Here is a 14,052-nt window from a genome sequence, read left to right as displayed (position 1 = left end):
ACGTTAAAGAGAGCATTCCGGCCCCCCGGGGAGGTGAGGCAACACCAGCAGGCAGGCCCGCGTTGAGAAAGTGACACTAGCCCAGGCCTCAGGAATTTAAAACTGCCCTTAATGCCATCCGGCTGCTCCCACCACCGCCTAAGGTCAGCATGGGAGAGGAGGTCAGGCCACTCGGCTCCCCGACAGGACAGCGCAGGGGGGGATGCTGCTGCAGTGTCCCCGGTTCATCGGCAGTAGATCTGGGACCAGAACCCACACCCCCTGACAGATCCAGGCCATGACGTTTCTGCCGCTGGGCTCAGGATTCGGGCTAACCTTTCCAGAGATTTCAGATGTCTAGGGCCCAGGATTGAGTCTCTGCTGAGACCACCAGAGGAAATGAAAGTAAAGACCATTTCTAAAGTCCCAGATCAGCTGGCAGAGGACACTGCATCTGGGCAGACATTTTGGTGGCTATGGCATGCAGGGAGCTGGGGGACGGGGTCCTTTGGACAACCAGGCATGGGAATCTGGGAGCAAAGTCTCGTTCACATATCTGCTCTAAGATAATGCATACTCCGCCTACTTCTGGAAAAAGATTTTGAGTGGTTTGTTATATACCATGTACCCACACACAACAAAACGGTCCAGCCTGACATCAGATTGCAAGTGGGTTTTTTTGTTGTTTTTTGGGGGGTTTTTTAAAAAAGATTTTATTTATTTATTTGACAGAGAGAGATCACAAGCAGACAGAGAGGCAGGCAGAGAGGGGGAAGCAGGCTCCATGCTGAGCAGAGAGCCCGATGCGGGGCTCGATCCCAGGACCCTGAGATCATTACCTGAGCCGAAGGCAGAGGCCCAACCTACCCAGGGCACCACCCAGGCGTCCCTGCGGAAGTGTTTTTAATAGTCAAAAACTGGAAGCAATCATAGTGTCCCTCTATAGGGGGCTTGTTTAAAAAAAATTCTATCCATGCATCTGGTAACTACTTCACAGCTATTAAAAAAATAAATAAGCAAATAAATAAATAAATAAATAACTGAGGAAGCGATCTGTGTGCTAATATGGAGACATTTCAAGGATACATGCAAGGAAAGAAGAAAAGCAAAGGTACAGGATATACGGAAGGTATTTTTTTTATGGTAAGGTGGAAAACGAAAGATACATATTCGAGTTTCTCCATTTTGGAAGAAAGTAACACTGGAAGTATAAATCAGAAAATTATGTAAACGGTCGCCTACAGAAGGCAAAAGAGGGAGACGGAGAGCTCTGGGTATATACCTTTATATGTCATTTTGACTTTTAAACCCTATAAATGCTTTACCAATTCAAAGATTCTAATTCAGTCAAACACAAGAGTAAAGGGGAAGGAGGAAATAATTTTTAGGCACAAGCACCACCAAGGTCTCCCTTCTGCCTTCTCTGAAAAATGGCTCCTAATATTGCCTTGCCTGGGATCCCGCAGTCCCAAGGACCCAGGAGAGTAGGTCACCAGCCTCCAGCCTCCTGGAGGCTGGGAACAGGGGGACAGATAGGCAGCCTGATGGAGCTGCCCGCGGTGGCCTGGCATCCCTGCCTTGGCAGCGGAGGGAGGAGGTGAAGGCCAGGGCTGGTACCAGGCCAGTGCCGTTCAAGGTTGCCCACCTCGGGAGGGCTGTGCCACGTCCGCTCCCTGACTCAGCCCTGAGTCACAGTTGTCCCAGCTGCTGGCATTCCATGATCCCAGAGCAACCAAGCTGCTCTAAGAATGTGTTTACACCATTAGGCTCTGGGCTGCCCGTGGCTCCAGCCCACCCCACCCCAGGCCCTCCTCACTGTGCCCCCAGTTCTGGGGAGCAGCACCCTCACTCAGGATGGCGGCTTTGGCCCTGGAAGCGTGCTCTCCCCTCACGGGCTCTTCTCTGACCTGCTCCCGGAATAGGAGGGGCAACCAATCATCCAATCAATGACAACTCACTGCCACCACCCAGATGTCCATTAGTGAAATTAATTCTAGTCTATTAATAGATGATGTCCATACCATAGAAAACCATATCATAAAAAACAAGAGTGAGCCATGAGAGTAGTTTTTTTAAAGATACATTAAGTAGAAACACAAACTGCAGAACATAATACGTAGCTTGATCTCATGTTGGGGCCATCTGGATCTATTTTCCAGAGCCACAGTGACCATACAGATAGAATAATGCCATGCTAGTCCCTGGGAGGGGAAGGGGAGTTATAGTTCCCTTCGCTTTCTTGGTGACACACTTGTAATTCTTTTCTTATATGAAGCAGTTATTATATTTGTAATCTGAACACAGATATCTCACATTCATTATACACTTCGTTGGGCTGATTTGCTCCGTCAGAGGCTCAGGACAAGAAGTGCCCTCCCAACCCTGCACTTCCTGGCAGAAGAGAAACTGAGGCTCAGAGAGGTCATTATTTTCTCATGCAGAATCATACAGTGAGTGAGCTGACAGCAAAGTGGCGCCCAGAGTTCCTATCTCCCGACAGATGCCTGTGCTCTTTCCACAACACAATGTGGCCTTAGAATAAAATGAGTTTGTATTTGTGGAGAGTTTCTTATGTGGCTGATAGGGGGAAAAGGGGGAAATACTGCCCCCCCCAAAAAATAAAAAGACTTAGCACCCCAGGACTCATTCCCTGCTTACAAGTCAATACCATCACCATTGACTGATGGAAGTTTCCAGACAAGTGTTCATTCAAAGATGAACCATTAACTGTAAATCAAAACCTAGAGCGAGTGCTGAGTTATAAAGCAAATTAGAATAAGCGGGTAAACGGACAGCTGATCTCGGCCCCAACGGCCCGGGCTAGGAGAAGGAGCACTTTCCGACTCAGAGAGGCAACAGAGGACCCGGGTCAGGGACGGCTGCTTCAAGGGGTGTGTCTCTAACAGAAAAGAAGCCCCCACTGCCCCCCCCCCCCGAAGCAGGTGAAATAGCAGATGATCCATTCATCAACCCGTTCCAGGACTTGCTCCGGCTTCACCCAGGGCAGCCTAAAGGCCACTCCGGATGCCAGGTCTCTGGGGCCTGGCCCCACGTGCCTCTCCCACCCCCAAGAGCACGGGGCAGCCGGCCAGAAACGGGGACGACAGGCCTGTGGGAAACTGAAACAGCCACAAAGCACAAACACACCAGCTCAGAGACAGGTGCTACCTGTCTCCCTCCCAGGACACCCGCGTCACGCTGGGCACCCTGCTGGCCACTCCGGGAATTCTGAGTATGGTCTGTGTGTGCGCGTTCACACGTGGGACTACCTGACCGGAACGGACATGCGCATACGGTTCTTTAAACGTTTGATGAACTCTGGCTACTCCTTCCAACGTTGTTACCTTACTTCCCGGTTAAACTCACTCCTCACTGTGCCGCCACGTCAGCAGGGCAGGTAATCTCATTATTTCCATTTCATAGACAAGGAAACTGAGGCTCGCGGGAGCTTGCTGGCTTTCATACTACTGCACGGCAGCAGAAAGGGTAGAAATGAAGACTGAAAGTTGGTGAGGGTCCATAGGGGCCAAGGGCTCTCTCTGGATCATTTCATTTGCTACCCCCCCCACCCCCGCCCAGCCATAGTGGGAGGGAGGACCCCATCTTACGCCTAAGGATACCAAGGCTTAGGAAAACCCAGTCACCTGCGTGAGTAGTGAAGCCAGGATTAACAGCAGGCCCTCTGACCCCCAAGCTGAGGTGTGCAGTCACTATGAAAAGCACAGTGGGGGACAACTTCATGCCGGGCACTGGGTAAGCCCCTCCCCCCAATATCAGTACGAACAGTAGCTTCCTGAGCCTTACAAGGAGCCAGGAGTGGGCTGAGCTCTGCCCACACAGACTCTAGAAGAGGACGCACGTGTCCACATCTCTGAATCCTGGCGTGGCACGGAGCTGGCCTCCTTGCTGACTCAAAGCGCCCACCCCAGCCCTGTTGTTTCCTTGGGTCCTTCTCTTGCATTTCTGCCGTGCCAATTAAAGGACAGCGTGGGCTCTCTGTGAGCAAGTGCCCTTGACTGCTATTCACACCCCAACAAACTGCACGTACACCCCACGAGGAGAGTCGAAGCCCCCCCGGCCTGCTCTCTGCACCCAAGAATCCAGGCCAGCCCCCAAGGGTGCCTCCAGTTCCTCCACGTCCACTCAGACCACTGCTGCCCACCTTTCCCACAACCCCTGCTCAGGCCGTCTTCTCTCACTGCCTGAAGGAATGATTTGACAGTGATAAACATTTCCACATGAAGGCTTGGGTGTCTCTGAGTCATAATTTATTGCTTTGTTTCTGTGCTTTATACTTTCTTTCTTTCTTTTTTTTTTTTTTTTTAACTTAAAAAGGAGGGCAGGAGTGATGAGTGTGGACGGGATGAGTAATCCCAGCTCCTCTGGGCTCCGGTGAGCAGATGGAAACTAGAGGTGGAGATAGAGCGGAGGAAAGGATGGGAGTGGCCGGGAGGGCTAAGCAGGGGGAGCACTGACCCCTGCTCTGGACGGGGAGGACCCGGGCCCCCGCGTCAGATAGTACTGCAATCCAAACAAGGTTTATGTGTTCAGCTGCAGAATGTGGGCGGGCGGCGGCAGGAGACAGGGAAGTATTCCAACGAAGTGATCCACAACTAACAAAGGGATGGTCCGTGCAGATCTCCCCCAGTTTCAAGGTCCAGGTCAAGTGCCACCTCATCCGGATGGCCCTCCGCAGACCACCCCAACCGAGAGCACTCCCCTCTACCTCTGAATCAGAGACGTTCATTTGTCTCAAGGGCTAGATGGCTTTGCTAGTCCCCATCGTTGCTTGCTCTCACTGCCCACCCCCCCAGGTCCATTGTGAGCTCCTGAAGGGCAGAGACCTTGTTTTTACCGCCTTTGTATCTTTTGAGCATGTGACACCCCCTACAATCCATTCTTGAGGTGACGTGTGACACCCCCTGTGTACAGAGTCACAAGCCTCCAAGCAAACCCTCGTGGACCAAGCATTGGAAAATGGTCCCAGACAAAAATCACACAATTTCACCTTTGCTCTTGGGCTCTCTACTGTGTACGAAGCCCTTCCATAGTCTTGTAAAGTACGTGATAGGTGATATTAAGCTCATTTTACAGATAAGAAAACTGGGACACAGAGTGAGGGATTAATCGATGACTAGGGAGTAAACAGAAACAACTCTGCAACTAGGGTTCTAACTGATTTTCCCTGAAGGGGCTGGAGGTGTCTACCTCCTTTGAAGCCTATGACAAATAATCTTGGGGAACGCCGCATCGCCAGAGCCCACCCTCATGCAAGATGTCCAGTGCCAATCAGCCAAACCAAGGCTCCAGAGAAATCTCTCTGGCTTCGTTCAATACAGACTTTTCCAAACTGGACCTCCCCTGGAACTCTTCTGCACTGGGGACATATTCTTCTGACCCACTGTGAATTTCCTAAAGTGGAAGTCGCACTCCCAGGAGAAGCTGATGGATGAAGGAAGGCTTAAGCTGGGTGGATAAAGCGCTGATGATGAAATTTCAGGGCTCAGCCAACTAGCCCTGAAATATCCAAAAGGATATTTCTTCTTCTCTTCTTCTTTCTTTCTTCTTCTTCTTCTTCCTCTCCTCCCCCTCCTCCACCTCCTTCTTTTCTTTCTCCTCCTCTTCCTCCTCCTCCTTCTCATTATTATTCTACTTGTCATCGTCAAACTTCTCAAACACGCACAAATAGAGGAGCCTAATAAATCTCTAGGTGTCCATCACCAGCTTCAACAGTATGCAACGATCTGCTATTTTTGCTTCATCTTTTTGATCTGGAATATCTTAGAGAAAAGCCCAGATATCATGTCATCTGTAAATACCTGTTACAGTATTACATGCCTTAAAAAATTCATAACAATTCCTGGATATCTAACGCCCATCCTGGATCTAATGTTCCTGGCTTCTCTCAGATTGGTCCATCTATGGCAGGTAGGCCTGAAATCAGAACTCAAACTGGACCCACAGAGTGCATTTGCTTGGTGTATCTCTTAAGACTTTACCAGTCGGGGCACCTGGGTGGCTCAGTCAGGTGAGCATCTGACTCTTGATTTCGGCTCAGGTCATGATCTTGGGGTCATGGGATCGAGCCCTACGTTGGGCTCTGTGCTCAGCAGGGAGTCTGCTTTTCTCTCCCTCTCCCTCTGCCCCGTTTATGGGCTCAGTCTCTCTCTCTAATAAATAAATAAATCCTTAAAAAAAGATTATACTGATCTGTAATAATTTCCCCTACACCTCCCCTTACCTCCTCATCAACATCCTATTAGCGAAATGAGGGCATTTGTCCTGAGGTTTCAGTGTGGCTGTGTGGATAGCCTCCCTGCATTGGCGTTTTGCCTATTTCTCTAGTTCCTGTGTAAAATGGTGGTTAGATTTACCAGCTTGAGCAGATCTGGTTCAGCTTTACAGCAATCAAATATCATGGGTGATGCTGTGTCCTTCCTATTGCATCTGTCTGTCCAGATGACCCCACCACACACAACCAAGTGTTGACCCAATCTTGAAAACGGTGCCTGGTATTTGTTTTTGTTTTTTTTTTTTTTTTTCCACAGAGAAATATATTTATTTTTTCTTTAGAATTTGGCTCAGAACAGTAACATAAAAATATTTACATTAAAATAAATTAATGTGATTAAGCATATGTAATAATTACGTTGGAATATATTAGCCTTTTCGTGAATTTAATAAAAACTAAGATTTGGTTTTAGATTTAGTACCATACTTCCAAATATTTGGTATAAAACTTGGTATCAATGCACCTATCTAGTGGACAGGGCAGTCAGAGATGTCGCCAAGGGACAATCAATGCCCTTCACAGTCCGCTACCTCCCCTGGGGCATATTATCAAAGCTAATATGGACCCATGGGTTTGGATACCTTTTTGAGCAACTAGATCCTCCCAGTGCCTCCAAAGTTATATACCACATCCTAAAATGTGCTTCTAGATGCATCTCTAACCCTTTGGGACTTGCCCATTTTTCTAAGATTTCACGGGAGACTCTCTCCGACGATGAGGTTCCAAAATTCTACCACCATATCCTTTCTTCGCCTGTCTCTGTGTGACTTTTAACCTTCCCTTTCTTCTTTTTAAAGAAAAGACCTATATAAATGACCAGCCAAGCTGGGGACCCTGTGCTCCCTACAGTCCAGGCCCTACCAGCAACTCTGTGGGCTTAGCCAGAATCCCAGGGTCTCAAGAGCCTGCGGGTTCCTCCAGCCGTCTCCTAGAAGATGAGTCAGAATCTCAAGGAGAACAAGAACACATAGTTGAATATGATAAATATGCATCCAAAATTTTTAAAAACCAAATTACACAAATCAAGCTTATTCTGAGAGGTTCGTTTTGCCAGGGGTCTCTAGTGCTCCAATCAGCATAATTAAATACCAAGATCTCTCTAGAATTGATTGTGGTTTTCACATTTTTTTCCTCCTCCAAGGACCATTTCAGTGGGATGATTTTAAGCTAATAAGAACCCCCAAATTAGAAACTAATTAAGGAGATGGAAAATACAAACGTATTTGTTTTTAGTCAGGCACTATTTTTATCAGAGGAATCATGAAAAATTAAAATTGTTAAATACCCATATGAAGGTTGTCAGTCAAGGGCAATGTGGCTTTCCGCCTCTCCCGGCTACAGAAGTGTAAAGGGATAGATCAGAAACCACTCCCTGTGTACCCCCAGGAAGCAACAGAGAGGCTAATGTTAAAGAACAGAATGACACACTGTTAGAGGCATGGGGAGGGAAAGCGTGCCGCCCTAAGACTCTCGAATCTTTGGTGATTGAGGTTCATAGTTCCCCTTTGGAAATGCAAATGCACCTGGCATCTTGGCAACACACGTTCTCACGCCCGTTGAACAGATGAGAACATTAAGGCCCAGGGAAGGTGAACAACCTGCCCGGGGTCACACAGCCAACTTAGAAAGAGCCATGACTACATCTCTATCTAAATGTGCTTGATGTCGTGAAACAGCCTTCCCACTGTCCTCCAAATGTGCCACGGATTACCTCTTAAAATAGATGTTAAGTCACAATGACACAGGTTTGGAGGGATCCTTTCTGATTCGTGACAGCTTTGAGAACTCGGGGCCCTGGGAGAGGCAGCAGGAAGCAGGAGCCAGCTGCTCCAGGGGATAGGACTTAGTGCCTAGAGAGGCAGCAACACGGGGACCTATGGGCCACTGCAGTGAGCCTCAGAGGACTGCTGACCCCGCCACACACAACCAAGTGTTGACCCAATCTTGAAAACGGTGCCTGGGTCCCCAGGCCTGGAGTCTCCACTCATTTTGCAGACTTTGCCCTGGTTCTCCAGCACAGCTGACACCCCCTTACTCTCTGTGTCACTGACCTTACCGCCTGCTCCTTCCACAGCAGGCCAGGAGGACCTGGGATCTGCCTGCAGGCACTCTAAACCTCTACCCCATGGCAGAATTCTCACCAAACCTTATTTTGCTGCTGCTGTTGGGGGCCTGTGGCTGGAGCAGATGTCATTCACAAAATAATAAAAACCATACCCCCATCCCCAGAAAGAGTAGCCACGCTCTGTGCCAGTGGGTTCCCTTATCCTCAGAGGGAGGAACCTGTATGTCTATGGCTCAGGAAAGATAGTGGGTAATAAGGTAGAGATGGGTCTTCGTTTCAAAGGCGGCAGCCGGGAGAATAGAAACAGAAAGGTTGAAGGACATCCAGTTTTTAGAGCAGGACCCCTGGGGTGGGTCCCAAAGAGCAACTTGGCAGTGTCAACCCTAGAGATGAAGGCCTAGGTACCTCAAGATTCCCTATGGCAGAGCTGACACAGGAGCACAGGCTGCCTGCAGGGTCTGCCTCCTCCAGATGGCCCCAGGAGGGTCCCCAGGCAGGCCCTGCTGCCATGCGCTGGGATCCAGGCCTCACCTCCCTCTCCATTTTTCCTGACCTATAAAGCCCCATAATTCCTGTGCAATGGACAGAACCACAGAAATGCCCGCTAGGAAACTTCTGCCAAACTTAGGGGAACTCGAATTGGTTTTTGTTTGACTTAAGATAATAACAAGAATTCTTTCTTGACAACGAATGTCACGAGATAATCACTCATTGTTGTATTGAAGTTACCCAGCAGGATAGAAATTAGTGCTACTTCCCACAAAGTCTCTGATGCTCAGAGAGCTTTAGGAACTGCCTGAGGTCAGCCTTGAACCATCAGATGCTAGAGTTCTAAGACCAGCTGGGGACACCCGCCCCCGGGGCTGGTTCTAGAAAACATAAGTCACCATCTAGAATGAGTGATTCAAGTCATCTCAGATCGCTGAAGCCAATTTCCCCAGGGATGCATGACGGATGTGTCATAAGAAGAGGACATGATAGTGAGTCCTATTGTTAAGCTTGGGACACCTGGCCTCTGGGTGCCCACTGACAAGATATTCTAGACTGTAGACCTGAGCTGTCCAGGACAGTAGCCACAAGCTGCTTGAAATGAGCCCTTGAAACGTGGCCAGTCCAAACAGAGGGGTGCTGCCTGTGTCAGATGCACTCAGGACTTGGAAGACTTTGCATGAAAAGGAGAACAGGAAATACCTCATTAACAATTGGCATATTGATCATAGGTGGAAATATTTGGGCCTTTCGAGTTATATGAAATGCATTATTACAATTAATTTTATATTTACATATTACATATTTACAAACTACAATTAATTTGACTTTCTTATGCTTACCTTTTTGTGTGTGGCTACTGGGAAATTTAAAATCCCATGGGTGGCTTACATCTGTAGCTGGTGCTCAGACTCTCCTAGGCAGCCCTGCTGTAGGACCCAAGGCCCGCCTTCATTTCTATACCCAGCTCACCCTGCCCTGCTCCCAAGAACAGCGCTGGAAGCTGAGGAAGCAAGACCCTCCGGGAATTCTGAGAATGTCCTCTCTTCTCAACAATTCTGGAAATTCCCACCCCTCCCGCCGTCTGTCTTACTAGGTACCCATAAAGAACCGTGGGCCCAGCAGTTGCCAAGGCACTTGAACCCAGTCACCATTTCTGAGTGTTTGGCTCCACCTTGGACTACACCTTCCATGGCCAGACAAATTCTGATAACCAGGTTTCCAGAGTCCAGGTCTTGGATCCCATTACAATTGTGACCCTTGGGACTTCCAGCCTCCTTTGCTCCCAGCCCTGCCAGACCGTGAGCTCCTCCAAGGGCGGCATAATGCAAGTAAGTTCGATGTATTGATCACTTCTTATGGTGCCAGCTGCTGCACTAAGTGTTTTTGCATGTTTTATTTTATTTAATTCTCCCAACCAGTCTGTGAGTGAGAAAGCATTGCCCCCGTCTTGAAGATAGGAGCCCGAGGCTCCCATGGTCTTGGCTCTGTCCCCACTGCCGTGCTTATTCCTGTGTGCCATCCTCCCTCCCTCAGCAGCAAAGATCCTCATACATCTTTGCATTTCTGGCACCGCGCGCAGAGCCCAGCACACAACAGCTACTCAGTAATATTGATAAACTAGGTTAAGAACCTTTCTCATAGACCTGATCCTTTGTTCTTTCTTGCCTTGATCAGGAAGCTTACTACTCCGACCTTCCTGAAATCACACACACAATGAAAGTCCTCACACAGCACCCCGCAGGACTGGACCTTTGCTGCCCCTATCACCTGCCACCACGGGGCTCTTTAGGTTCAGCCCTGCCTAGGTCCCCAGTCCAGTCTGAGACATATGGACCACAGCCCCCACTGAGAGGTGGGATATGTGAGTAGTCCAGGGCCAGTATGCTGGCTTCTGGGGTCCCCAGAGACACAGCCCCAGATACCTGTGGAGCTGGCTGCCTCCCTAGCAAAGCCCCTCCAAGCACAGCCAGACCCCCGACTAACCTTGCTGGGCTCCCCAGAGCTCAACCTCCCTTCTATTTCCTCATATACGTAGGAGCTAAGTCCTGGGCCTGCCTGGTGCGTGTGGCTGACCCATTTCCTAGAGCTAGGCTCAGCTTTCTAAATTCCTTCTTCATCTTATTCTTTCTGCCTGATTTAGAACAAGGCCACCCAGAAGTCCTAATTCTCTGCCCCTCCCCACCCCTTGGCTTGACCCAATGGATCCTGACACTGGCCGGCACTGGAATGGAATTTGCCACACCCCCTTGGGCCTCCTGCCCCAGGCCATTGGTCCTTCTCCCCCTGCCCTGGTCAATTTCCCAAGGCCCTAAGCTATTTTTGCCTCTGCCCTAGCCTGCCGTTTTCCCCAAAGTAGAAGTTGCCAGAATGGTACCCTATATGACACACAGAGCAAAGACCAGATGACCCATGGGAACAGGCCCTCCATCAGATCAGAACTCACCTTCGGGGTCTCAAGTCCCACTGGCTCCCTTCTTTTTCTAGCCTCAGACCTCCACCTTCAGGCTCTGGGGACCTGCATGATGCTTCCTGCTTGGCTGACTTCTAGATCCAGGGTATCCACCAGCCCCTTCCTCTGCTCCCCAAATCCCTACTGATGACCGTCCCCAGCCACCCTGGATGATCTGCTACTTGACCTAGTGCCCTTGGAAAGAGAGAGAGAGAACCATAAAGTCTCCTTTTCCTTTAGTCTACAAGAAATACCAACCTACCGCCTGACCCTCTCTTCAGAGAAATCTCAGTCAATCAAGAAGGCTTCCCAACCAGTGAGGTCTCCAGACCTACCCCCCAAGAATCCGCCAAGCACTCCTGCGCCCCTCGCTGCCTGTTTACCCACTGGCATCAACTCCCGGCCCAAGGGAGCCAGTAGGAAATAATGACTTCTTGATTTGTTACTTTGAGCTCTTCAAACAAGAGGTGCTACGTCTATAAAGGCATCACGCCTTCCCATACAGCATAGGAAGTGAACCAGCCGATGCTAAATCTTCCGGTGCCGGGCTCCAGTGAGTGCACGGGGCAGAAACTAATAACTAGAAAGCGCCCATCTATCATCTTATCAGGCCTTACGGCACTTTGTTTGCATAGTTATCTTTCCAAGGGTTGACATTTGATGTCTTCTGCAGGCTGATGTATTCTCCTACCTGCCACATCATTCAGAGAGGATAGATGAGCCTCAGGTTCATTACCTGTCATTACACCGTGTACATGTTGCCGGGGGCCGAAGCATCGATTCTTCTTGAGTCTCTCCGGTGGCGAAGCCCTCCCGACGTGGCGGCCCCAGGTCCAGCGGTCTGCAGACGACCCTCACTCCTCAGGCCTTGGCTGCGATCCGCGCCATCCCCTCCTCCTCTTCCTGGCTGGCCCACTCCTCAGAGGTGACAGCACGTTCTGAGCTCCCAGCTGCTTCAGAAAGGACCTGCAATAAGAATGGAGGCCTCTGTCGCCCACTGCGAACAGAACCACCTGTCCCAGTTTTAACCGTGCTAGAATTTTCCAGCCATCATCTTATTGCTTTTTTATGATTAGGTCCTGCAATTGCTGGGGACCATACATAGTTCACCGCAGCCAAGGTCTTCTCTGCCAAGGTCCCACCCACCAGCCCCACCCCCGGGCCGCAGTGCACACATGCCCATGCACACACACCCTCAGTCCTGTTTCCTTACCTCTGTATATTTGTTTTCTCTGCCTGTAAGACCTACCTACCCTTCATCCTACCCACTCTTCAGAGCTCAGTTCCTAATACCGACAGAACCTTATTATCCCAGGAAAGAGGAGGGAACGCGGCGCTCTCCGTCCACAGATGAGACCACAGAGAACAGACACATGCCCATCAGGGACACTCCTCAACTCCTGCAGCCCAGGAAGCCCCTGGGGTGACACTTCCAGCATGCTGTGGTGTGGGGGCTCCAGGCAGCCCCCCCACCTGTGGCTTATTATGAACCTCCTTTTGCAGTCCTTGGGCTCAGAGCAAGAGACAAGAGAGGACATGCAAGCCTCACTGAGTAAGGCACGCAGACTGGCTCCACTGAGTGACAGCATCTCCTCGCCAAGACCACAGCTCACACTCTAAGGAGTGGCCAGCCTGGAGGTCCGCTCACCTCCGAGGACTAGGTCCCCAGTAGCCATAGCCATGTGCCTCTAGCCAGTCATGGCCTCCACTTCCAAAGGTACAAGGGGAGGGTTCCTGCTACCCAAATGGCCATAACCCTGAGCTCCATCCACCCCGGCCCTGGCCTCCGCGGAGCCTCAGTGAGCCAACTGCTGGGAAGCGGCTGTGGCCCGTGGGGAGTGCCCACAAGGGCACCCAGCACTACCAGTGAGGGGCAGCACCATGGACAGGGATGAGGGTGGCAAAGGAAGGCAGAGATGGAAGGTCCCATGAATTCCATAAGCATGACAATGACAGTATCTTACACCACATATAATGATAAACACCCTTCAGGCTGCTTTGACATCCATTGGATCTCTTTGGTTTCAGAACAGCAAAGTAAAGGGGTATTTTAAAGATGAGGAGACAAAGCACAGAGACACTGAGTATCTTGCTAATGGTCACACAGTAAGTGGGTGAAAGAGCCAAGACAGGAACTCCTGACTCCCAATTACCATTCTTTCCAGCAAGCTCCCAGGTCCTAGGCTAACTCCCGGTCACCTCAGCGGGGTGGTCCAGAGGAGTAGGAGGGGGAAGGGGAACAGAGACATGCTTGGCCTGCTACGGGAGGATGAGGACAAGAGAACAATCATGCCTTCGGCTTCTTCCCTGAGAGGAGGGTCTGGGAGGAGAATAGGAAGACAGGGATATGCAGGCTCCCAGCTAACAGGAGCAGCTCAGGCAAAGAGGAAATTGGCTGTGATAAACAGCTACAGCTTTGGGGTGCAAGGCTCTGCCGACCTTGAGCTTCCTGGGGAACCTGACTCTATGGCTCCAACCTCCGAGGCATTTCTGGGCAAGACATCGCTGGAGGTGGTGTTTGTGCATCACTTAGAACAAACAAGGCAATTCCTGTTACAAAAAGCATATATGCATTTCTATGTTCTTTCATATAGGTGATATGCTCCTAAATAATAAAAATTTTAAAAAATCCACACTGTCCCACCCGTATGAGGAAAGATTTGCTTCTGGACAGTAGGATGCCCTGCTTGATTCCAGAGCTGCTCTGCTTCTATTGACAAGGGAGGAATCACAACTTGGAAATCTCTACCTGGCAGTAGAAGGCGGGGCCAACCC

The 14,052-nt window shown here is 50.0% G+C and overlaps 1 protein-coding gene across 2 annotated transcripts in view; it reads right to left on the bottom strand.

Annotated features, from left to right (window-relative positions):
- ZBTB7C (zinc finger and BTB domain containing 7C) overlaps positions 1–14,052 on the bottom strand; it is a 335,939-nt gene that overhangs the window by 257,365 nt on the left and 64,522 nt on the right. Inside the window, exon 2 of one of the 2 annotated variants that reach the window (XM_082699259.1) lies at positions 12,014–12,243. The exons of the other annotated variant lie outside the window; for it this stretch is intronic. The gene's annotated coding sequence lies outside the window, so the exon portion shown is untranslated. The remainder of the gene's footprint in view (positions 1–12,013; positions 12,244–14,052) is intronic. 2 annotated transcript variants of the gene reach the window in all.

Source organism: Mustela nivalis (genome assembly GCF_964662115.1).
Source record: "Mustela nivalis genome assembly, chromosome: 14".
Taxonomy (NCBI): Eukaryota; Metazoa; Chordata; class Mammalia; order Carnivora; family Mustelidae; genus Mustela; species Mustela nivalis.
Note: the sequence above shows the minus strand (reverse complement) of the source record. Positions and strands in the feature narration are given on the sequence as shown.